The sequence below is a fragment of the Grammomys surdaster genome, unplaced genomic scaffold (assembly GCF_004785775.1).
Source record: "Grammomys surdaster isolate TR1022 unplaced genomic scaffold, NIH_TR_1.0 126059, whole genome shotgun sequence".
Classification (NCBI taxonomy): Eukaryota; Metazoa; Chordata; class Mammalia; order Rodentia; family Muridae; genus Grammomys; species Grammomys surdaster.
Genome location: NW_021620869.1, coordinates 1,410,694 through 1,433,911, shown reverse-complemented (window position 1 = coordinate 1,433,911; position 23,218 = coordinate 1,410,694).

Genomic DNA, 23,218 nt, shown 5'->3' with positions numbered 1-23,218 from the left:
CCATTGTATCTTTATAGTCTTTTCAAAATACTTTCTTAATGTCACTAATTATTTCCCTTTGAAATGTAGAAAAATGTTATTTCCCAAACTGAATGAAAATAATAAATGAAAAATTGGAAGTCTTTTAGCTGATGGTGTTTATCTCATAAAGCAAGATATAGATAAAATGTGTAGTTACTCTGATAGTTAAGTCTAATTTTCTACCATAACCCAGTGGTCATTTGTTACAATAGTCATGCATGGATGGCATAGGAATGCTAAAGATATTTTATTTCTGGTCTGAGGTTTTTCCTGACAAAGCCTATTATTGCGTTAGAAAAATTATTTGACTAAAAATTTACTAAAAAAATTGATCAGAAATAAGGAAATGTAAAATGTATTCATTGTCAACTGAATATACATATACACATAGTGAGGTTTCCTATATACAAAACAAGACAATTTCGTTTTTGTTTTTTTTTTTTTGGTTTGGTTTTTCGAGACAGGGTTTCTTTGTATAGGCTGTCCTGGAACTCACTCTATAGACCAGGCTAGCCTCGAACTCTTGAACTCAGAAATCCGCCTGCCTCTGCCTCCCAAGTGCTGGGATTAAAGGCGAGCGCCACCACTGCCAGCTAAGACAATTTCACTAGATCATCTCTAACATTTCCAATTCTGCGTTTCTATGAATCTTTGATAATAGATCTAATCCTAGAGACTTTCTATGATATTCACACTGGGCTCAAGCTCTGTCAACCTTAGCTTTCAGAGTATCTGAGATTAGAAGTGTGCCTTACCGTGCTGTGATTCCAAAATTGTATTATTTTAATTATTTATATTGAACTAGGAGGAGTGTAGTATTAAATACTTAAAATCCTGAGCCTGGGGCTTCTACCCTGCCTTGATCATTGAGTTTCTGGATGAAAGACACACAGCCTTTATATATTTAATATGCCTTAAGCAACACAATAGCTGGGCAACTGCCTACCTTCCATGCTGTTAGAATCTATTTTCCTATTGATAACCCCTAGTTATTACTTACTATTTTCTATGTTGGGCAGCCCTCAGGGCTACATTTTTTTATTGATTAGCTAATTCATGACAGCTCTCCTTTCTCTTCTCCTGCATGTTCTTTTTCTTCTTCCTCTTCTCTGACCTCACTCACTCAAACCCTAAACCCCACTTATGTCTCTTCTGCCCAACTATTGGCTGTTGGCATCTTTATTTACCAATCACAATTAAATTGGGGCCAAGTTCACAGGTCTCGGAGGCATTAAAGGACAAAGCCTCAACAGGGAAGAAGTGAAGTGGAAACTTTAGGGTTCTTTGGAAAGTCAGTTAGATGGTGTTTTGCTGGGGCAAACTCGGGAAAGTGGACACAGGTGTTCGCAACAGTAAAAACCTAAGGCATAGGCTGACCTCAAAGGGGACTATATAGTTGAAAAATGACCTTGAATTCCTTACCCTCTTGCTTTTGCCTCTTAAGTCCTAGGATCTTTGGTTTGGCACAAATCCATTGTCATTTCTCTTTCCTGGGATGATTCCGTGTGAGGAAACCCTGCTAATTAAGTCATGACCAGATAGCTCCTCTGAACTTGCTCCAAAATGGAGGACTCCTTTTACCACTAGAGCTTCCACTTCTCTGACTAAGTCTAGGGATCCTGATCTCCCACAACCTCTTCCAGAGAAAGGTTGAATAGTCCTTGGCAAACCTACAAGTTCAACTTCCTCTTTCCTGATAAGAACCTGGCCAGCAAGGTTCCTGGAATACTTCTCCATACAAATGAGGCATTCACTTTAAACACTGGCCAATGATTTTCATTTACCCCGAAAATGTTCTCACTCTCCAAAGTTCATATATAGCCCTTTTCCATCTCAAATAATGTGATGTATGTGTACAAGCCCATCATGAATGTGCACAAGCTAAGATCATCCAGGAGAGCTGTTTCACTGAAGATCGTTGGAAAAGGTCATCATTTAAAAGAGCGTAAGATCTAAGATCAGAGAAGGCCTTCTCTCTCCTCCCCTCCCTGAACACTCACTTCCAGTTGGGTTGGGATGCTGCAAACCCCACCCATTCCAGACTCTGCTTAATCCTTCCATTCTTTGTCCAGTGGCATCTGAACACTCTGAGAGGGAGGAAGCAGAGAACATGGAACTACAGCTGGACCCCAACATGCATACCATGATTTTGCACATTCTCTGTTTCCTTTCCACCCACAGGGACTTACTCACAATTGCTTCATATTTGCCATATAGTTGACTGATGCCTCCCAGCCTCGCCTCTTGTCCTAACATTTATGAGGTTTAATTCTCTAGCAGATAGACAAATGAAAATGACAAAACTCGTGTATCCAGAGTCAAGTCAACACCAGAAGTACACATTACTTATTTGCTTGTTGCACCAATGAGCAGTTTCTTGTTCTACCATTTGAGGTCATCATGGTTAATGGTATGTTTAAAGTTTAATCCCTTTGTTTGAGAGATATGAAAAATAAAAATGCTTCGAACCTGTAAAGGTTCTAACCTATCAGAGCTGTATTCTGTCAGCTTGTTTACAGAAGCAGAAACACACAGTTAGCATTGTGTCTTGTTATCTTGTAAGAACAGAAATCATACAAGGCCAGGCAGTTACAAGAATAGTCGTTATCATTCCAGGAATTTATCTTCTTTGGGCAATCTGGTAGACTTTTCCTTTGATGAGTATGTCGTATTTTTCTCTATGTCTTCTCTGTAGTTTTGATTATTGTTTAGTTCATCAGATGTTAAAATGGCTATACTGGCTTCTTGTTTAGGTTCACAATATCTTTTGCCATCCTTTTACCCTGAGGTGATGTCTATCCTTGATTTTGCGGTGTGTTTTTTGGATGCAGTAGTCTGTTTCTTTTAATTGGGGAATTTAAATCATCAATGTTGAGAGCTATCAATGAGCAGTGTTTTGTTTATTTCTATTATTTTGTTCTTTTGTTGTGGTATTTTCTCTTTTCTTTAACTGGTCTGTTATTATTTATTCCATGTATTTTCTTGGCTGTGGTTAACCTCTTTAGGTTGGAGTTTTCCTTCTAGCACCTCCTGTAGGGATGGATTTGTAGATAAATGGTACTTGAATTTTTTTAATTTTTAAGTCATGAAATGTCTTTGTTTTTCAGTTTATTATGATTGAAAGTTTTGCTGGGTATAGTAATCTGGGCAGGTGTCTGTGGTCTTTTGGAGCTTGTAGAACATCTATTAGCAGCTTTATTGGAAAGTCAGACGTTATTCTAAATAGGTTTGGTTTTACATTAATTGGTCTTTTCCCTTTGTAGCTTTTTAACTCTCTCTCTCTCTCTCTCTCTCTCTCTCTCTCTCTCTCTCTCTCCTCTCTCTCTTTTTGTTCTGTATGTTAGTATTTTGACTATTATGTACTGTGGAGAGTTTATTTTCTGGTCCAGCCTATTTGGTGATCTGTTTGCTTTTTGTAACTTGACAGGCACCCCTTCTTTAGGTTAGGGAAATTTTCTTCTATGATCTTGTTGAAAATATTTTCTGTGCCTTTGACCTGGGTTTCTTTTCCTTCCTCTATTCCTATTATTCTCAGATTTGATCTTTTCATAGTGTAAAATATTTTCTGAATGTTTTGTACCTGAATTTCTTTGACATATCAATTTCTTCTATCTTGTGTTTGATACCTGAGGTTCTCTTTCATCTCTTGTATTCTGATGGTGAGGTTTGCCTATGAGGTTCTTCTTCTTCTTCCTTTTTTTTTGTATTTTTGTATTCAATATTTTATTTATATACATTTCAGATGCCATCCTCCTTCCCCATTTCCCCCACTCATTAATCCCCTATCCCATCCCTCCTCCTCCTTTTTTGTGTAGAGTGAAAAATTATAGATACTGGGTATACAGAATCCTTTTTAGACATATAAAATATTCTTTAGGCTTTCTTTATAAGGACACGGAAAATTTTCTGAGAAACAGAGCCATGAAGCAAGTTAAGAATGTGGAAAAGCCAGTCACTGTTACTGGAACTGGCCAACTGTGAAGGAGGAGAAAGATGAATGCAAGTTAGCAAGGTGGAACCAAGAAATTGGTGACCACAATGATGGGGCAGGGCTGTAATGGCAGGGCAGGACTACATTCTTGAGAAAGAATAGTCTGTAGAATGTTTCACCTGACTCTGACTCAAGTAGGTTGGGTTCCTTTGGAATGTTTCGCTATTTTTTATGTTACGCCACTCTAGCAACCCCCTTACCCCCTCCTCATTCCTTGGTTTGTGTTTTTTCCCTTTAAAAGCCCCTTTCAAACTGGTTGTCAGGGTCGATTCAGCTCCTGTGTGAGCAAACGAATTGACCGGCAGCTAGCTATCATATGCCCGAATAAACCTCGCTCTTTTTTCCATTTAATATAATATTTTATTTGAGAATTTCATGTAATGAAATTTAACCACAGTCACCCTTATTGACCTCTGGCTCCTTCTGGATCGACGCTCACTTTTTACACACCCCCAAATTTTTGGCCTTTATAATTTTAAAAAATAACCCCTTAGGTCCACTTTGTTCTGTCCACGTATTTATGGGTGTGGGACCACTGGACCATTACTCTTCTTTGGACAGCACTTTACTGTGGGTATCTAGGTCCAGCTACCCTTAGTAGACGGCCATGAGCATGTCCTCGTGCTCTCTGGATTGAGTGAAAGCCTGAAGTTTAGGACAGATAAGGAGAGATGAGGACATTCTAAAGCCAGTGGATTCTTTTTCAAAGTGATGTTCACAGTTTCTTGAAATCCTCATCCCTTGACTCATGCTTAGTCATGACATCATTTAGCACTCACAGTGCTACAAAATAGTCTGCCTTGTCATCAGCGCCCAGATTTTCATGGGTTCCTTTGGTGATTTAGCATACATCTATGCAATGTGTATAAGACTCATCCTCCGGCAAGTGTGACCTTGTGTAGCTCTGGCAGGGCCAGCTGAACAGTAAGTCCTCTGTGGGTACATGCAAACCCCAGTTTTACATCAGTTTATGTAACATGTGTAAACAATTTAATCTTTCAATTCTCTCTCTGGTACAAACTAAACCTCGCTTTTGCTCCGGTTCACGGTGTCTCGAGCAGATTACTGGGTGGACGTGACTTTCTGAGACTTGACTGAGGGTCTCCCCTCTGCGGGGGTCTTCATTTGCATTTATACTGTTTAAATTACATGCAAGTATTAAGGTCAGTTCTAGGTTGAGGAACTAGCAATACAATTGATGCAAATAGTCAAGGAACAAGCAAGATAATAAACCCAGATAGTCAAAGAATACATACGACAATAAACAGAGTCCCATGATCACTCCTGTGATCACTATTTCTAAGGGCTTATCAGGATGATCAAAATATCTGAGCCTACTTCCCTATCTTAGCCCAAGGTCATTTTTGTGCTGGAAGCCTACTTCTTCTAGCTTAAGATTTCTGCCTATAATACTTCTTTGTTCTAGCCTAAGATTTAGATTTCTACCTGAAATTTCTTCTTTGTTCTAGCCTATGAAGCCTCTGAGGTTCTTGTGCAAGTTCCTAAGTTGTTCACTCCCACTTTCTTCTAGTTTGGGTTCTCTTTATTGATTCTATTTCTTTATTAATTTTTATCTTATGGTTTCTTCACTTCATTCCACTCTTTGTATTTTCATAGATTTTATTAGTAGATTTATTCATATCATCTTTAAGGACCTCCAGTATATTCATAAAGGATATTTTAAAGTCTAGTATAGCTTTTGCTATTTTGTATTTCTCAGATCCTGTAGTAGGGTTGCTGGGATCTAGTGGAGAAATATTATCCTGGCTGTTATTGGTTGTGGTTTTTTTGTTTTTTTGTTTTTTTTTGCTGGTATGTAGGCATCAGTTTTTGGGATGATTGAAATTCTTGGTGCTGATATCTTTGTTGGTCTTGTAGAGTGAAAAATTATGAAGATCATTTTATAAAATGATCTGTAAATTCTTCCTTAGGTTTTTTTTTTTAAAAGGGCATGGAAAATACTCTCTGAAGCAAGCTAAGAATGTGGAGCAAGCTAAGAATGTGGACAGGCTAGTTACGGGAACTGGCTAACCACAAAAAGAGAAAAAAAGAATGCAAGTCAGCTAGGTGGAACCAGGAAGCTGGTGACCACAATTTCAGGGCAAGGCCGCAATGACAGGGCAGGACCACATTTTTGAGAAGAATAGGAATACAGAGTGTTTTTCACATGACCCTGACTCATGTAGGTTGGGTTCCTCTGGAATTTTCCACTATGTCTCCTTAGCAACCCCCTTGCCCCCTCCCCACCCTGGTTTGTGGTTTTCTCTTTTAAAAACCTTTCTCGGACTAGCTGTCTTTGTCAATCCAGCTCCTGCATGAGCAGACGAATTGACCCTTAGCCTGGCCAACTTTCCCGAATAAAAGCCTCTGCTGATTGCATCCAGATTCGGTGCCTTGCAAGTTTGTGGGTGGTCGTATCATCCCGAGACTTGAGTGAGGGTCTCCCCGGAGTGGAGGTCTTCAGTCTTATCTTTGTTGGGTAGATGTTTCATTAGTTTGTTTCTGTTGCTCCTTCTGGTTATTATGAGGTTGTAGTGGCTATGGGTTACCTCAAAGGGAATATTTTTGAGATCTTTCCAAGTGTCACCACTGGGGGTTCTGGGAAGAATGTATATATAGATATTGAAAGCTGAAACTTAGAAATGGGGATGGGCTAAAGGGGTGATGGGATCTATAGGAGGAAGGAAATTTGGGTGTGCTTCCAGGATTTGCCTAGATTCCTAAAAATGGGGCCAAAGATGGAGAGACCACTACAGATATTCTGATATAGAGCTGGGGACAAGTCTTGTGGGTTGAATTTGGAGGAAAGGAGGGAAAGTGAAGATTGTTTACTTGCTTTCATGGCCATCATGACTGGTGGGTTCCCAGGGAATGTCTCTTGTGGTTCTCATCTGAGACAAAGGGATGGAGTGGGGGGAAGGTTGAAGAAATAGATCTATGTGATCTGTTGGGGATGGGAGCAGAGAAGAAGGGTAGGTCACAGCAGCTGGTCTTCTACAGAGTTGGGGATGAGGCTAGGGGATTGGATTGGGTAAAGGGGGAGAGTAAAGATCATCTATTAAAAGAATTTAATATTATTTGTACACCATGTATTCAGATTGTATTTACTTCCAGATTCCTCCTCACCTTAGCTCCCAGATCTACTCCTCTCTACCTTTATGTCTAGTTTTTTTTTTTTTTAAATATCCCATGGGATTCCACGTTCTGCTGCCTATATACTTGTGACGCGCACCCACCTCGCCAGGAAGGAAGACATGGCAACACACCAGGATCCTTCCGCAGCAAACGTTTATTCCAATGTAAAGAGGAAGACCCCGGGCCCGGAAAAGGCACTGCTTATATACCCTTGGAGCAGCAGCGTGTCCACTTCTGATTGGCTGCTTACTCATTACCTGCCGAAACGCCCCGGGATGGGCTGTGACTTTGGCGCGCTTTTATCATAGCACATGCACGGTTTACTTGTTTACTTGGAGGAGCACCGGATGCCAGCACCATCTTGTAATGGCGAATGTTGTCAGCACAAGCTGCGGCTTTCCACATCTCCCCCTTTCTGTTTTAATTAAGAATCACAGGCACTGGCCAATGTCTCGTGTCTTAGGCTAGTTGACGTTCTTCTATAGCCAGCACCAAAGAATGGTGAGCTCCCTGTCTTAGGCTACAAGGGTCGCGCACTCACACCTGGCATTTTCAGAATGCGCACCCCAGGTTGTGGCCTCTCGCAATGTCCGTCATGGGGTAAACTCACAGCTCATGGTGTACCTCTGGCATATGGCATCAACCTATTCCTGTCATTGGGACCAATGGCAGCTGGCCTGGAGAAGAAAAGATGGAGCTGTTCTTGGCCTGTCTAGCATGGTATCAATCATGACTCAAACTCAAGCCCGATCAAGCAAATTCCATCTTGGGGGAAATAAGTGACCAAGGACTGATAGTTTAAGACAGTCTCCCTTACCCTACCAGGTGCAATGGAAACAAGTCCTCTGGGTGCAAGGGCTAGGGGAAACAGAGAGAGATGTAAACACCCATCCCTGTGCAATGGAGCCATCTCTCAGGGGTGTAAGGGCTGTTTGTCTCAAATTCAGGTACCACAGCTACACAGACAAGGACCAGCCAGGCCAAGACTCCTCACCGACCCAGTGCAATGGGCAAATCTCTTGGGGTGCAACAGCTGAGGAATCTGTCTACTGGCTATTTCTTTAATCATGGATAACCAAATTTCAGGAGATGAGCCTTGTTCTAGGGCTGTAAGTGTTTGGGTAATAACGACCTTGTCACGTTTTTGTTGAGTTCTGAGCTTGCAAACCAACCAAAGCATGAACACTAATCTGTAACATAGGGCGTACCAAACAGGCCTACTCCCACCCACTTTTTAAAGAAAGAGAAAGCTGAAGAGATCCGGGAGGAGAGTCTCTCAGTCAGGGACAGATCTACCTGTGTTGAGTTGATGGCCACCACAGCTGTTCTCAATTTTTTGAGTGTCTCATTGAAGTTTTTTGACCAATTTCCTGCAAGATATTGAGACAATTTCCTGGACAGATTAGCTACATTATGTCTGACTGGTATGGGTTTTAGAAAGGCAGGTAATATGGCCCATCATTGTTCTCCCGATATACTAGGAACCTGTATCCCTTGGATCAGCACGAGGGCCTGTCATCAGAGTTTGGAGGGTCCGCCTGGGTGTCATCTTCTAATATCGCGAGTCGTCGCGTCAGTTGCTCTGGTAGCCAAAATGGGTTGTCTTCTTCCTGTGGAAAAACATAAACCGCTCCCCTGGCTCTTATTAAAATAGGATCTGGGCCTTTCCATTGTCCGGTCAAGACATCTTTCTATTTGACCATCTCTTTTGGCCTGTCAGGCTCTAAACAGTGATGGTCAGCAGCCGAATGGCCCTGACTGTCTAGATTGAAAAGATTAAGGGTAAAAAGAATCATTATCTCTAATTCCTGGCCCATAAGCTGTTTTGAATTTCTTTTGAGTCTGAGGCTGACACCTCCCTAAGGAACAAACAAGGCAATAAACAAATTCTAGAAAACACCCTTCTAGAGGCAGGTCAGGACAAAAGGAATGTCTGAAACACAAGCTTCTGTCACACCCACTCTGTATGTAGCCTAAATTTAAATGTAAATGTTTTTAATCTCGGCCTATATCCTGAGGCCTGGCCCAAAGATTATCCTTCCTGCACCAAGGACAAGTTTCTGTCATGTAACCTTGGTCACCTGACTGTTGCTCAAGCCTTTGTTCTTGGGACAGTCATTTTTAAAAACTATCTAAATTTCCACATCTAAAACACCTTTTATCTTTATGGTTCTGTGTAAGCTATGGCCAGACCCTGATTGTATGAGGGTGCAATTTCATCGCAAAGACGAATGTATCTAAGTCTGTCTTTGTTTGTATGGTCTGAGAGCTGTGTAGGCAGTTCAACCTGATTAGTATCACACTGACCTTCTCCTATAAGCATGTTAAGATCTCAGTCTGTATTGTCTTGATTTAAATGTAAATGTTCTTAATCTCTACGGAGGCCTAGTGCAAAGATTATCTTTCTAGCAGGCCAGCACTGTATCACAATTGTTTTAAATATTTTTATTTAACTCTACCTGTTGTCTCCTTTTCTATAAACATGGGCAAATTAAAAAATCTCAAACTCAAGATTAGAACTGTCAACTGTAGCCAATGGAATACTGGCAGTTTAACTAAATTTTTAATTTTTTTTTGTAACGTTAGAGTATAACCATTAATTTTGAGAAGCAAAACCAGAAGCAATGTAAACAATCCATTTTTTCTAAAATCAACACCAAGTAGATTACCTTTATGTTACAAAGTTTTGTTGTCAATTCTTATATATGAGTGTATGAAGCAGCTTTTAATATCTCATTGAAGAGATACTGGTTTCTGGTTTCTGAATGACTATAACACTGAGTTAGTTTTACACCAACTTTCTGTTACCAAAGTTGTAAATTTTTAATCACACCCAATAATTTAAGCCAATAATCTATAACCAAGACATGTAGAACATTTTTATATTTTTAAAACCAATCAGAAACAACAATGAAGTGACTATGCATCTTATATATTTAGACCAAACAAAATTTGTTGCCTTTTCTAGCTGTAATTTCAAGAGAAAAACACCTTGTCACAGAGACTTTTTTAGGACAAAACAACTCTTAGCTTCCTTATAAAACCCAAAAAGCTACTGGTCTCTTTTAAAAGCAGCTTATGCCAACCTCAAGTCCTGGAAAGGCTTTTTCAGCTCAGCTCAACTCTTAGCTACAGGTGTAGGGTAGCTTATCAGCCTCTGCTGTGTGTATTAAGACTGCCTTTAAAACAAAGTTAAACTAGCCCAAGGGTTGGATTAAGCAGTTTTAACGATCTTTTCTTTTGAACATGCAACAAAGAACATACACTTAGACAACGAAACAAAAAACAAACAATTGACACACATGGACATTGGCGCGCCAAGGACAGACAACAAAGAAGGACATCTAAGAGCTACAGAGAAATTCAGGACGTCTCCCGAATTCTCTTCTGTTCCTAAGAGAGCTCTGAAATAGCCTTTTCATTCCTTTTTGTTGACACAGCTCAGAGAGAGGACAACTGTTTTTCTAAAACCCTTTTTCTCTCTCTCATATTCAAGATGTAACTTGTTTGAGAAGCATCATGTCATAAAGCTTTCCATTCCATATACTGTCTCATATTAGGGAGAACAGCTTTTACTGTGTTTTGCCAATCATTTGGAGTCATTGCCATAGTGGCAAATCTCTCAAGCTGCATAACTGTAAAATTAGCATCAACTCCATATTTGTTAACTGATTCAGCAAGTACTTTGATAGAGGCATACTCTACAGGTGCGTGGACACGGCCTCCCCCCGCGTCCTCAAATACTGGAAAGGCTTGTAACATCCTTTTTTTGTCTTCCTTTGAAAGGAAGGAGTCTGAGCAGTGCTTGTCCGCATAAGGCGGAAGTGCGCCGGGAACATTAGGTTGGGAGGGCGCAACAGGCCAAAAGGCCATGTGGCTCCTATCTCTCATTTTCCTTTGCTTTCAATTTTGCGGCGGCAACCGCTCATCTGGCTGGCATCTTTCCTCCTCATCTGTCTCTTCGTCTAAGTCCTCCGCCTCGGAGGAAGTTAGCTCCTCTGACTCAGAGCCATCCAGCCACGAGGCCTCCAGCTCCTTTACCGGATAAAGAGGTTTCTTTTCTGGGGCCTTTTCTCCTTTTCTCCTTTTCTCTCCCAGGGCGTCCTTTCCCTTCTCTTTCGCTTCCTCGGACTGTGTGTCTTTGGAAGGGTTTTTTTTTCTTAGGCGTGCCTGTTTTTCCTTTTTCTTTCTGAGCTCCTAAGCGCTTATGCTGCTCTGTTTTTGACCCACTGGCCTGTAATCCATCTAGCACTCCCTGGCCCACCACTACAGTCGAGCGGCTTTTCTCATCCTGCAAAACCAGAAGGAAGAGAATGAACGCCGCTAGCACAATAGCGAGAGCTTCTAGAGTTCCTGCCAACTGGGGAGGGAGACGAAATAGATCAAGTCTAAACATGTCTCTCAGAGCTTTACCTTGCCTTGCGGTTCTGAACCCTTCCCGTAAACGGGGGTCTCTTCGGCACCGGTGATGGTGAATTTTCCCGGGTTTCGGCACCACTTGTGACGCGCGCCCACCTTGCCAGCAAGGAAGACACGGCAACACACCAGGATCCTTCCGCAGCAAACGTTTATTCCAATGTAAAGAGGAAGACCCCGGGCCCGGAAAAGGCACTGCTTATATACCCTTGGAGCGGCGTGTCCACTTCTGATTGGCTGCTTATTCGTTACCTGCCAAAACGCCCCGGGATGGGCTGTGACCTTGGCGCGCTTTTACCATAGCACATGCTCGGTTTACTTGTTTACTTGGAGGAGCAATGGATGCTAGCGCCATCTTGTAATGGCGAATGTTGTCAGCACAAGCCTCGGCTTTCCACATATACTCAAGGGTATAGGGTCATCCATTGGAGCACACCTGATCTACCAGGGGTCACACCATTAAAGAAAACAGACCTTTGTTTTCTCAGAAGCCTTCACTGTCTATAGCATCTCAGTTATACATGCTAGGCTTATTAGTTATTGTGAAGGTGTTTTAAATGAGGTTAATTAAAACAAATGGGACCTTGCTATGTAGTCCAGGTTGGACTTAAACTAAAGATCCTTCTGCATCAGCATCTGGAGTGCCAAGATCATAGGCGTATACCACTTTATCTGGCAAATATGCAGTTTTGTTTTGTTTTTGATACAGTTTGAGTACATAGTTTAAGCTGGCCTCAAACTCTTAGCAATTCTCCTGCCTCAGCCTCCCAAGTGCTGGGAATACCACCATTTATCAAAGATATGTTTCTCTTTAAAAAAATTTTTATTGGATATTTAATTTACATTTCAGATGTTATCCCCTTTCCCCCCAACAGGAACCCCCATCCCATCCTCCCTCCTCCTGCTTCTATGAGGATATGCCCCCACCCACCCTCGCACTCTCACCTCCCAACCCATGATTTCCCCCACACTGGGGCATATACAGCCTTCACTAGACCAAGGAACTCCTCTCTCACCTATGCTCGACAGGACCATCCTACCTTACATATACAGCTAGAGCCATGGGTTCCTCCCTATGTGCTATTTTTATGAGGAACTCAAGCATTGGCAGTTTTCAGTGTCCACAGGGATCCTGCTGGTGTATCTATAAAGTATTTACAAATGGATTGAGCTGACACTGCCAGCTAACCTATAAACTGAGCTGTTGATTTTGAGACAATGCAGACGGGAATTGCTCCAAAAAACCTTTCTAAACAGGTCCAGTTCCCCTATATCCTTTCTTTCCCACTACCTCTGGTGGGTGATGGGCTACAAGAGAAGTTAAAACATTTAAAAGCCATCATTAAAAATGAAGTTAAAAAATTAAAATTATAAGTCTATTTTGTAGAGAGCCGCGTTGAGCGGTGACAGTATTAGCCATTACAGGATGGCGCTGGCATTCGGTGCTCTCCCAAGTTTACAGTTGAACTACGCATGTGCAAGTGGTGAACGCGAGCCAAATTACGGCCCATCCCTGGGCGTAATATGCGTTCCTGAGCAAACAGTCAATCAGAAATGAACACGCCGCTCCAGGGTATATATAAGCAGTGCCTTTTTGGGGCCTGGGCTCTTCCTCTTCACATCGCAATAAACGCTTGCTGCAGAAGGATCCTGGTGTCTGCATGCATTCTTTCTGGCGAGACGATTGCGCAGGTCACAGCTGGTACCGAAACCCGGGAACCCACCATCGCCGGCACCGAGGAGACCCCGTTCACGGGGAGGATTCAGAACTTCAGGACGAAGGTAAGCTCTGAGAGGTATGTTTGGTCTTGATCTATCTCATCTCTCTCCCCAATTACTAGGTGCTGTAGAGGCTCTCGTTGTCGTTGTGGCAGCACTCATTCTCTTCCTTTTGGTTTCGTTTTGTTTCCACCGATTCTCTTGTTAAATTCCGCTGCCGTTGGGCATGGTTAGTAGGACATAGATAAGCCTTGGTGCCCCTCTCTGTGTGTCAGATTCTCTCATAGATAAGAGAGCAACATGGGAGCTTCACATTCGGTGATCAAGGCGCTTCAGTCGCTCTTGCGACAGCATGAATTAAAAGTCTCTACAAAAACATTAGAGGGGTTTGTGAAGGAGGTCGACCACGTGGCACCCTGGTATATATGCTCAGGGTTGCTAACGCTCGCCTCCTGGGACAAATTGGAGGCCGATTTAATTAGGGAACAACAGAATGGAAAATTGAAGCCTGGGACTCGGCCGCTGTGGAGGCTAGTAAGATCGTGCCTACAAGATGAGAAATGCCGCCCAACTATCGTGGCAGGTCAGGGAGTGCTAGAGGAGTTACAAGACAGCATGTCAGAAACAGCGGGATAAGAGGTTAGGAGCTCAGAAAGAAAAAAGAAAAGGCATGCCTAAGAAAAAAGACCCTTCCAAAGACGCTCAGTCTGCGGAAGTGAAAGATAAGGGAAAGGACGTCCTGGGAGAGAAGCGCACGAAGGGAGAAGAGGCCTCAGAAAGAAAATCTCTTTATCCGGTAAAGGAACTGGAGGCCTTGGGGCTTGATAGCTCTGAGTCAGAGGAACTAAGTCCCTCCGAGGAAGAGGACTTAGATGAAGAGGCAGCCTGCTATGAGGAGGAAAGATACCATCCAGATGGGCGGCCGCCACCGCCAAATCGAAAGCAAAAGAAGGCGGGGAATAGGAACCGTGTGGCTCCCCGGCCCGCGGTGATCTCCCAGGCAGCATTTCCGGCCGTAGTCCTCAGTGCTCCTCCGCCCTATGCGGACGGGTGCTGTTCGGACTCCTTCCTTTCAAAGGAAGATAAAAGAAAGATGTTACAAGCCTTCCCGGTGTTTGAGGCTGCAGAGGGAGGTCGTGTCCACGCACCAGTAGAATATACCCCTATTAAAGAACTTGCCGAATCAGTTCAGAAGTATGGGTTTGATGCTAATTTCACAGTCATGCAGCTTGAGAGACTTGCCGCTATGGCAATGACTCCGAGTGATTGGCAAAATACAGTAAAAGCTGCCCTCCCTAACATGGGACAATATATGGAGTGGAAAGCCTTGTGGCATGATGCTTCTCAGACACAGGCAAAAGCCAACGCTAACGCGGAAGGCAATCAACGCCCATGGACATTTGACCTGCTAACAGGTCAGGGACGGTTTGTTAATGATCAGACAAACTACGATTGGGGAGCATACGGCCAGATCTCCGCTGCCGCTATTAAAGCATGGGAAGCCCTCTCAAAGAAGGGGGAGGCTGGGGGAAATTTAACGAAAATATTGCAAGACCCCCAAGAGCCATTTTCAGACTTTGTGGCTAGAATGACAGAAGCAGCAGGCAAAATTTTTGGAGACCCGGAGCGAGTTAAACCACTGATAGAACAACTGGTGTATGAAAATGCTTCGCCAGAATGCAAGGCAGTAATTACCCCTAGAAGAAGCAAAGGGTTGACAGATTGGATAAAGGTCTGCTGAGGACTTGGAGGCCCACTGACCAATGCTGGCCTCGCAGCAGCTGTTTTGCAAAGCCAAAACCGCTCAAGTCCTGGAGGCCGTAAAGTATGCTATAACTGTGGCAAACCGCGTCATTTGAAACGAGGGTGTCGTGCTTCCACGCAAAAAAGAACCCCAGGTCTTTGTACCAAATGCAGGAAAGGTTATCACTGGGCTAATGAGTGTCGCTCAGTCAGAGATATTCAAGGAAAGCTTATTCAACATGATTCGCCACCATCGGGAAGAGATGAAGGTACTCCAAAAAATGGGTTTCCGGGCCCCAGATCCCAGGGCCCCCCAAAATATGGTACACAAGCCTGCAGCCGGGGGACACCTCTAGCTGCAGAGCTACACGAGGCTCCGCAGGATTGGACCTCCGTTCCACCTCCCAATTCTTACTAATGCCACATGTGGGTGCGCAGCTTGTCTCAGTTGATTTCAAAGGTCCCCTGCCTGAGGGAAGTGTTGGCCTTATTCTAGGTTGCTCCTCTCTAACATTAAAGGGACTTGTGGTTCACCCTGGAGTGATAGACCAAGATTATACAGAGGAACTTCAGGTTCTCTGTTCCTGTCCACAAGGCATATTTTCTATTTCCCCCGGGGATAGGATTGCTCAATTGGTTATTCTCCCAAGTTTGCATGATTGTTTCCCATCAACCGGGGTGCCTAGAGGCACCAATGGGCTTGGTTCTTCAGGAACTGACTTCAGTCACCTGGTAGTCGATCTTAAAACTAGACCCACTTTACAATTAATGATAGAGGGGAAGAATTTTGTAGGAATTTTAGATACAGGAGCTGATAAAAGTATTATTTCCTCCAACTGGTGGCCTAAGGCGTGGCCTGTTACACAATCATCCCACTCCTTACAGGGGTTGGGATATGAGGCCAGCCCTGCAGTCAGTTCACGCTCCTTGACTTGGCAGACACCAGAGGGTCAGACAGGAAGCTTTATACCTTATGTGCTTCCTCTCCCTGTTAACCTCTGGGGAAGAGACATTTTGTAAGACTTGGGACTGACATTGACTAATGAGTATTCACAACAAGCCATAGAAATTATGAAAAGGATGGGATATAAGGAAGGAAAAGGCCTTGGCAGAAAAGAACAAGGAAGATTAAACCCAATCTCACAAGAAAGTAATACAGGAAGACAAGGTCTGGGTTTTCCCTAGTTGCCATTGAGGGCTGTATGCCCATACCCTGGCTTACGGAGGAGGTCGTGTGGGTTCCTCAATGGCCTTTATCCTCTGAGAAATTGGAGGCCGCTACCAAATTAATTGAAGAACAAGTTAAAAATGGCCATTTAGAACCTTCTACTTCCCCTTGGAATACGCCTATTTTTGTCATAAAAAAGAAATCAGGAAAATGGAGACTTCTCCATGATTTAAGAGCCATTAATGTGCAGATGCGACTGTTTGGTTCGGTGCAAAGAGGTTTACCCTTGCTTTCTGCCTTACCCAGACAATGGAGGATAATAATTATAGATATTAAAGACTGCTTCTTCTCCATTCCCCTACACCCACAAGACAGAGATTTGCATTTACATTACCTGCTATTAATCACCTTGAACCTGATAAGAGATATCATTGGAAAGTTTTGCCTCAAGGCATGGCCAATAGTCCTACTATGTGTCAACTGTATGTACAAATGGCCCTTGAACCCGTTAGGAAACAATTTCCTTCCCTGCTCTTGGTTCATTATATGGATGATATTCTTATGTGCCATAAAGAGTTGACCATTTTGCAGCACTCGTACCCTTTATTAATTGCTACATTAGGACAGCGGGGTCTGCATATCGCCACAGAGAAGGTTCAAATTTCCAAAATTGGTTCCCTTTTAGGGACAGTTATTTGCCCTGAGAAAATAGTTCCTCAAAAATTAGAAATTCTCAGAGATCATTTACATACCTTAAATGATTTTCAAAAATTATTAGGTGATATAAATTGGTTAAGACCATTTTTGAAAATTCCCTCTGCTGAATTGAAACCTTTGTTTGACATTTTGGAAGGAGATTCTCACATTTCCTCGCCAAGGGCACTAATACTGGCTGCAAGCCGTGCCCTGCGAATGGTAGAGGATGCCTTGCAGGAGGCCCAGCTAAAACGCATTGATGAGACTAAAACTTTTAATTTATGTGTCTTTAAAACCAGACATTTACCAACTGCTGTGTTATGGCAGGACGGGCCCTTATTATGGATCCATCCTAATGCATCCCCTGCAAAGATTATTGAATGGTATCCAGATGCAGTTGCTCAGCTTGCCCTTTGGGGATTAAAAGCAGCTATTACCCATTTTGGAAGGGAGCCTAAGGTTCTGATAGTACCTTACACTGCACATCAGGTTCAAATATTAACTGCTACCTCCGATGTTTGGGTGGTGTTAGTCACCTCCTTTAATAGCCAAATAGATAATCATTATCCTAAACAACTTATTTTACAATTTGCCTTGAGTCAGGCTGTTGTTTTCCCACAAATTTTATCTCAAGAACCACTCCCAGATGGGGTAGTGATATATACGGATGGGTCAAAAACAGGAGTAGGCACTTATGTGGTTGATGATAGAGTTACATCTAAACGATATAATGAAGCTTCACCTCAAATTGTGGAATGCTTGGTGGTACTGGAAGTCTTAGAAACCTTTTCAGGCCCCTTAAATATTGTATCTGATTCTTTTTATGTGGTAAATGCAGTTAAAGTCTTGGAAGTTGCTGGATTAATTAGGCCCTCTAGCAGGCTTGTAGAAGTTTTTCAAAAGATTCAATCTACCTTGGTCAATAGAAGATATCCTGTTTTTATTACACATATTAGGGCTCACTCAGGTCTACCAGGTCCAATGTCTCATGGAAATGACCTGGTGGGTCGAGCCACAAAGTTGGTTGCTATCGCCCTATCCTCAAAATTGGATTTGGCCAAAGATTTTCATAAAAAATTTCATGTGACAGCAGAGACGTTACGTTGTCGATTTGATATAACTAGAAAAGAAGCTAGAGGTATAGTTACTCAATGTCAGAATTGCTGTCAATTTTCACCCGTGCCTCATGTGGAAATTAATCCACGAGGAATTCGGCCGTTGCAGATTTGGCAAATGGATGTTACCCATATTCCATCCTTTGGGAGACTTCAGTATTTACATGTTTCTATTGAAACCTGTTCTGGAATCATTTTTGCCTCCCCCTTATCGGGAGAAAAGGCAGCACATGTTATCCAACATTGCCTTGAGGCCTGGAGTGCCTGGGGAAAGCCTAAAATTCTCAAAACTGATAATGGACCAGCTTATACTTCTCAAAAGTTTGGACAATTTTGTCGCTAAATGGAGGTGACCCACCTGACGGGCCTTCCATACAATCCTCAAGGACAAGGCATCATAGAACAGGCTCATCATACTCTAAAATCTTATTTATTAAAACAAAAAGGGGGAGTCGAGGAGGCTCTACCCTTAGTGCCATGAGTAACCGTTTCTATAGCACTCTTTACTCTTAATTTTTTAAATTTGGACAGTCAGGGCCATTCGGCTGCTGACCGTCATTGCTTAGAGCCTGATAGGCCAAAGGAGATGGTCAAGTGGAAGGATGTCTTGACTGGCCAATGGAAAGGCCCGGATCCTATTTTAATAAGATCCAGGGGAGCCGTTTGTGTTTTTCCGCAGGAAGAAGACAATCCATTTTGGCTACCAGAGCGACTGACGCGACGACTCGTGGCAACTGAAGATGACCCCCTGAAGGATTCATCTGCAGACGTTTTCAGTCCTTATTTGGATCCTCTAGCGTTGGGTTCCTAGTATATGGGGGGAACAACAATGGGCTATATTATCTGCCTATCCAAAGCCTATGCCAATTAGACATAATTCAGTTGTGTTCCCTAAGTTTTTTATAACTAATAAAACTGTGGATTTGCCATATCTCCCATATGACCCTATATGGGCACCCTTAGGAGAGAATCGCTCCCTGGTAGAGAGAGGCTCTCTCTGTTTCCAATTTGAGAATGATGGAGATTGTATCAGGTTAGCAAGCCAGGCCTTGGGACTGTTTGATGACGAACAAGGAGGCTGGTTGCACATCACTCAGAATACCAGCAACACAGATATAACCATTACAAGCAAAACCTTCTGGCAAAAGGCAATTTGGATCAATGGTACCTTTATATTGCCTAAAGCCACTTATAAGGAACGTCCTCCTCAACCTAGGATAGCTCCCCATTGTAGTTTAGATAATGAAGAAAACATTCCTCCTTGGTCTGATTGTCAATCCCCTCTTACTAGTTGGGCAAACCAGGATAAGACCTTTTCCTTCTCCCCTAATATGAGGTTTGACCCAGGGGGAGAAGAGGATATGAAACAGGGGATGTTCATTCAAGATTTCAGGATACATCCTTTCCATAAATGGTTACTCTGTGGAGTTAATGGTAGTTGCACAGATCTCAGTCCGTTGGTCTTTATTCAGGGTGGAACCCCTCTGAAGGCCATCTTTAATGGCACTTCCAAATTTTATCAGTATCATAAGATAGCAACCCAGGGAACTGATGGAACCTCGGGAATACACAATAATTCTACTATAGAAATTACTGGGGTTGATAAAATTCAAAAACAAATTGACTTTTCACCTACCCCGGTGTGTGTTTTTCCCCCCTTCCTGTTTATTCTTTCAAATTCTTCATTTGAAAATTGCACTAATGATTCCTGCATAATGTCTCAGTGTTGGGCTGCCGAACAAGCAAGGCGTGCCATGATTGCTAGAGTGCCAAGATGGGTCCCCGTTCCCATGGAAACCCCATCTACTCTGTCATTATTCAGACAAAAAAGAGATTTTGGGATAACTGCAGCTATTATAACGGCTATCTCCATTAGCACGGTTGCAGCTACTGCTGCTGGGATCGCCATGTCAACCACAGTCCAAACAGGTGCAGTTTTAAGTCAACTATCTGCAACAGTGGAAGACGCAGTTGACCTTCATAATTCTGCTAGTGCCCAGTTAAAAGGCGGGTTGATGGTGGTCAATCAGCACATTGATTTAGTAGAAGAAAGATTGGATATTCTCTTCTTATTAGCTCAATTGGGGTGCGAAAGAAGGTTAGGCGCCCTGTGCATTACCAGTGTGCAATACGATAATTACACACGAGCAGCTAATTTGTCTAGAAAATTATCTTTATATCTTGCAGGAAATTGGTCGGAAGGATTTGATGAGACCCTTGAATTATTGCGAGCGGCAGTGATAGCTATCAACTCAACACGAATGGATCTATCACTGACTGAAGGACTCTCCTGGATTTCTTTGGCCTTCTCCTCCTTTAAAGAGTGGGTGGGAGTAGGCCTGTTTGGTGTAGCCCTGTGTTGCGGATTAGTGTTCATGCTTTGGTTGGTTTGCAAGCTCAGAGCTCAACAAAAACGTGACAAGATCGTTATTGCCCAAGCACTTGTGGCCCTAGAACAAGGTTCATCTCCTGAAATCTGGTTGTCCATGTTAAGGAAATAGCCAGCAGACAGATCCCTCAGCCATTGCACCCCAAGGGATTAGCCCATTGCACTGGGTTGGTGAGGGGTCTTGGCCTGGCTGGTCCTTGTCTGTGTAGCTGTGGTACCTGAATATTGAGGCAAACAGCCCTTGCACCCCTGGGAGATGGCTCCATTGCACAGGAACGGGTGTTTGCATCTCTTTCTGTTTCCCCTAGCCCTTGCACCCAGAGGACTTGTTTCCATTGCACCTGGTAGGGTAGGGGAGACTGTATTAAACTATCAGTCCTTGATCGCTTACTCCCCCAAGATGGAGTTTGCTTGATCGGGCTTGAGTTTGAGTCATGATTGGTACCGCGCCAGACAGGCCAAGGGTAGCTCCGTCTTAATAAAACAAAAAGGGGGAGATGTAGAGAGCCGTGGTGAGCGGTGACAGTATTCACCATTACAAGATGGCGCTGGCATTCAGTGCTCTCCCAAGTTTACAGTTGAACTGCACATGTGCAAGTGGTGAACACGTGCCAAATTACGGCCCATCCCTGGGCGTAATATGCGTTCCTGAGCAAACAGCCAATCAGAAATGAACACGCTGCTCCAGGGTATATATAAGCAGTGCCTTTTCGGGGCCCAGGGTCTTCCTCTTCACATCGCAATAAATGTTTGCTGCAGAAGGATCCTGGTGTCCGCATGCGTTCTTGCTGGCGAGACGATTGCGCGGGTCACACTATTTATCAGAGTCTGGCTTATTGTGCTTAATACAATAACATCTATTTCAATCACTTCCAGAAAAATGACATTTCATTCTTTATAGCTGAATAAAACTCCAGTATGTACATATACCACATTCCTTAACCATTCATGTATTGTCAGACATACAGGTTAGGTTGATTCCAATCTTAGCTATGGTAAAATGTTAAGTAGTAGACTCATGGATACGCAGGCAGCTCTGTCAGATGAGCACCAGTTTCCTTCAGGACACCTAGGCATGGTGTCCCCATGTTATATATTAGGCTTATTTTTAGTGTCTTGAGGATCCTTCACACAGATTTCCATGCTGGTGGTACTAGTTCACATTTCCATTAGCAGTATGTCGTCAGATTTCCTCTTTCTCGGAGTATTTGTTAGGATAGCTCCATGCCTCACGAGGCTCTCACAGACATACTTGTGGGCACTTCTGAACTTACTGGAGAAAGCAGGGACATGGAGTGTGCCTATCCTTGCCATCATCAATTACTTGTTGTATGGAATGTTTTTCTAGATTAATATTTACACACTTAGGATCCTATTTTTATTTTCATGACTTATGAAACACACATATCACACACATAGACACTATATGAATATATACATGTATTTACATGTATAGAATTTTAAAATCTAAATTCCACATGGTATTTGTCTTTTGAGTCTGGTATCTTTTGCTTAATGTAATGATCTGCAGTTACCTCCATTTTCTTGCAAATGCCATGACTTAATTTTTCTTTATCGCTACACAGAATTTAACTGTGTACATTCTTTATCCATTTTCCTGCTAATGGACATTTAGACTGGTTCTGTCTCCTGGCTACTATGAGTATTGTGATTATAAATATGAATGTACAAGTATTTTTAGTAGTATCTTGACTTAAGAGTCTTTGAGATATACCCAGGAAGTGATACTGGTATGTCATATGGTAGTTTTATTTTCAGTTGTTTGAGCAATGTCCATACTGGTTTTCACAGTGGCTGTACATATTTAAAATTTCAAATTGAGAACTCTATCTCCTTTGATTTGGTGTGCCCAATCTTCATACATGGAGTGGGATCAAACTGTTAACATTTCCCAGACCAAAGCTGGTTGTACTCATAATGGCTGTCACCATATTTTACAATCCTTTTAGAGTCTAAGTGTCTTCATGACCTTATTTGTCCCATTTAAAAATTGTATCATCATAACTAAATCTACAAAATGTTCTGTTACTGCATGTTTTCTCTGACACCAAAGATTTTGAATATTTAATTATAGTAAGAAAATTGCAGCAAAAGATCTGGAAGAAAACCAATATTATATAATTTTTTCTTTTCTTTTTTGTTTTCCTTCTTCCTTCCTTCATTTCTTTCTTTTTACTTGGTTTTTCAAGACAGTATTTCTCTGTGTAGCCCTGGGAGTCTTGGAACTCACTCTGTAGACTAGGCTTGACCTCAAACTCAGAGAGATCTACCTGCCTCTGCCTCCTGAGTGCTGTGATGTGCCTGGCTTTTTTAAATTTAAATTTAAATTTTTTATTTAGATTTTTTTCTTATAAGTGTAATGTCTAAATAATAGTTGCTAGCTGTATTGATAAAAAGCAACCCCCAAAACTCAGGAACTTCTATTTGTACAAGAGGTATTGTGTCTTGAGGGAGTTAAGTTGGTGCTAAGGGAAAATGTCTGGTACGTGTCTATTCATATCTGACATCCTCAACCTCTATCCATAAGACGTCAGGAGATTTATGGGATGTTTTCCCCATGCATTATTCTCACCTAAATTCTGAGAGTCTAGGTCCTATTTAACACACTGGGAACCTTAGCTCATGGTCTGGTCAGAATATATGGATTACAGAAGCTGATTATTAGATGGGGTAGGGTAGCCAATTCATAAGTAATAGCCATTTCAAGTAGTGGGTTGCATATGCCATTGTGACAGATGGTATCTGATGATCCTTGTCTAGAATCTATCTCCTTCACCCATCTCCTCTCATGTCATTCAGAGCAG